Source organism: Amaranthus tricolor, chromosome 8 (genome assembly GCF_026212465.1).
Source record: "Amaranthus tricolor cultivar Red isolate AtriRed21 chromosome 8, ASM2621246v1, whole genome shotgun sequence".
NCBI lineage: Eukaryota > Viridiplantae > Streptophyta > Magnoliopsida > Caryophyllales > Amaranthaceae > Amaranthus > Amaranthus tricolor.
In genome coordinates this window covers 3,439,577-3,442,076 of record NC_080054.1, presented here as the reverse complement: position 1 = coordinate 3,442,076, position 2,500 = coordinate 3,439,577, and positions in this window count along the sequence as shown.

The window sequence follows — 2,500 nt, the reverse complement described above, 5'->3', positions numbered from 1 at the left end:
CTTGAAGGTATATATAAACAATACAAGTCATAAAAAAGACAATATGTTGCAAACAAAGGTGAGTTTTGGTCCATGGAAAAACTAGTATAACTTAACTCTCATTTGGGTGTCCCCTAGGGTCACAAGGGAAAAATCTCTTTATCTATTATAGGGGGAAGGTTATAGTTGAGGGTTGGGGCCCAAGGTGCCATCGACTGGGCATGTGGTAGGCATGGAGCCATGGCCGGAGCCTCGCCCCCGACCCGACCCGCGGGCCGTGACCCCGCGGGCCGACCCGTGGGCCGAGGAAGGGAACGCTCGACTCGTGAGACGTGGGCATTGCTACGAGATCAAGAACGATATGCTTGGCCCGAGTGAGCCGGGGGATCTTGAAAAATCCACCCTTCTAATCTAATGATACACACGCACGCGCGCGCGCTAGGCGCTAAGGCGCTAAGGCACTTAAGCACTTAAGCACTTTAGCACTTAAGCACTTGAGCACCTTGAGCACCTGAGCACCTATATGGATGGTTATAATATAATGTGAGCTCTCAAGGTGCTGTGAAGGTTTTCGGGCCATGCGGTACGAAAGACGCTATGGCCCATGGGAAAGAAGGTGGTAGCATAGAGCCTCACCCCGAGCCGTGAGCCATGAGACCCCCCCCTTGTGATTATGGCTTGTAAGGGAGTTCATTGCAACGTGATCGAAAACATCATTCAAACTTAATATCAATGATTCTCATTACTATGGTTTGTAAGGGAGATTGTGGTATAGGAGCAATGTGGTAGCCTTGAGCCATGGCCGGAGCCTCGCCCCGAGCCCCGAGCCAAGAATGAGCCATGAGACCCCCCTAATGATTATGGCTTTTAAGGGAGTTCGTTGCAAGGTGATCAAAAACATCATTCAAACTTAATACCAATGATTCTCATTACTATGGTTTGTAAGGGAGATTGTGGTAAAGGAGTTCAATGTAAGTTGATAAAAAATACTCCCTTTTAGCCTCTTATATCATTCAAAAATTTATTTTTACCCATTTTTGAAAATAATATCAATGACTCTCACTCATAATATCTTTCCAACAAGCCTCCCATTTTTTCAAGATTTTTACAATTTTTTATCCATTTTTCACTATTTTTCACCAATTTAACGGAAAAAAAAAAAAATAAAATATTTTTTTAATGAAATTAATATTTTTAACTAAACCAATCTATTTGTATATTTTTTCTCAAGTGTCTCCTAATTTTTCATGATCTATTGACACTTTTTACTATTTTTTATTATTTTTCCCTTTATTTCACCAATTTAACGGAAAAAAAAAATAAAATACTTTTTTTAATGAAAAAAATTTTTTTAACTAAACCAATGTCTTTATATATATTTTCTCAAGTGTCTCCTAATTTTTCATGATTTATTGACACTATTTACTATTTTTTATTAATTTCGCGTTTTTCGGCCTTATTTAATTAAAATAAAATACTTACAAGTTTTTTTTTTTCAAAATTTCAGCTTCTAAAATTTCTTTAATATATGTTCCAACAATACAAGTCATAAAAATGACATTATGTTACAAATAAAGGTGAGTTTTGGTCCATGGAAAAACTAGTATAACTTAACTTGCATTTGGGTGTCCCCTAGGGTCACAAGGGAAAAATCTCTTTATCTATTATAGGGGGAAAGAGTTTGGGAGCCTTGGGCTGGCATGGCCAGCACCCCCTCGCCCAGGCATGGGCGTTATGCGTGTGAGGGGTGACTACCCTCCATCACGTTGAATGCCATCCCGTGGGCCATCGCCGGCGATCGGTTTTTTCCGGTGGCTGGTCGGCCCTACCAGACGATGAGTGGGCCCTTCCTAGTCAGCTTGGCCTACGGTGATTCGTCTGGGGGAACGTCCCTTCGGTTGCTCCCAATGCCCCTTTCGGTTGACGGTTGACGGTTGACGGTATGCTTGAGGCCTAAGGAAATGCTGCGTCTTGTGATCCCCGACTACCCGCTCAGGCGGCACGACGGGTTTTCTTGACGTGGTTCAGTACGCGGGCTGATTCGTGTTGGTGTGGGAATGTGTTTCCCCTTCGGTTGCTGGTCCCTTCGGTTGAGATACGCTTGATGCCTAAGGAAAGGTTACGGGCCACGGAAGGACGTGACTTAGTACGCGGGCTGATTCGTGTCAATGGTCCCTTCGGTTGCCGGTCCCTTCGGTTGAGATACGCTTGAGGCCTAAGGAAAGGTTGCGGGCCACGGAAGGACGTGACTTAGTACGCGGGCTGATTCGTGTCAATGGTCCCTTCGGTTGCTGGTCCCTTCGGTTGAGATACGCTTGAGGCCTAAGGAAAGGTTGCGGGCCACGTAAGGACGTGACTTAGTACGCGGGCTGATTCGTGTCGATGGTCCCTTCGGTTGAGATACGCTTGAGGCCTAAGGAAAGGTTGCGGGCCACGTAAGGACGTGACTTAGTACGCGGGCTGATTCGTGTCAATGGTCCCTTCGGTTGAGATACGCTTGAGGCCTAAGGAAAGGTTGCGG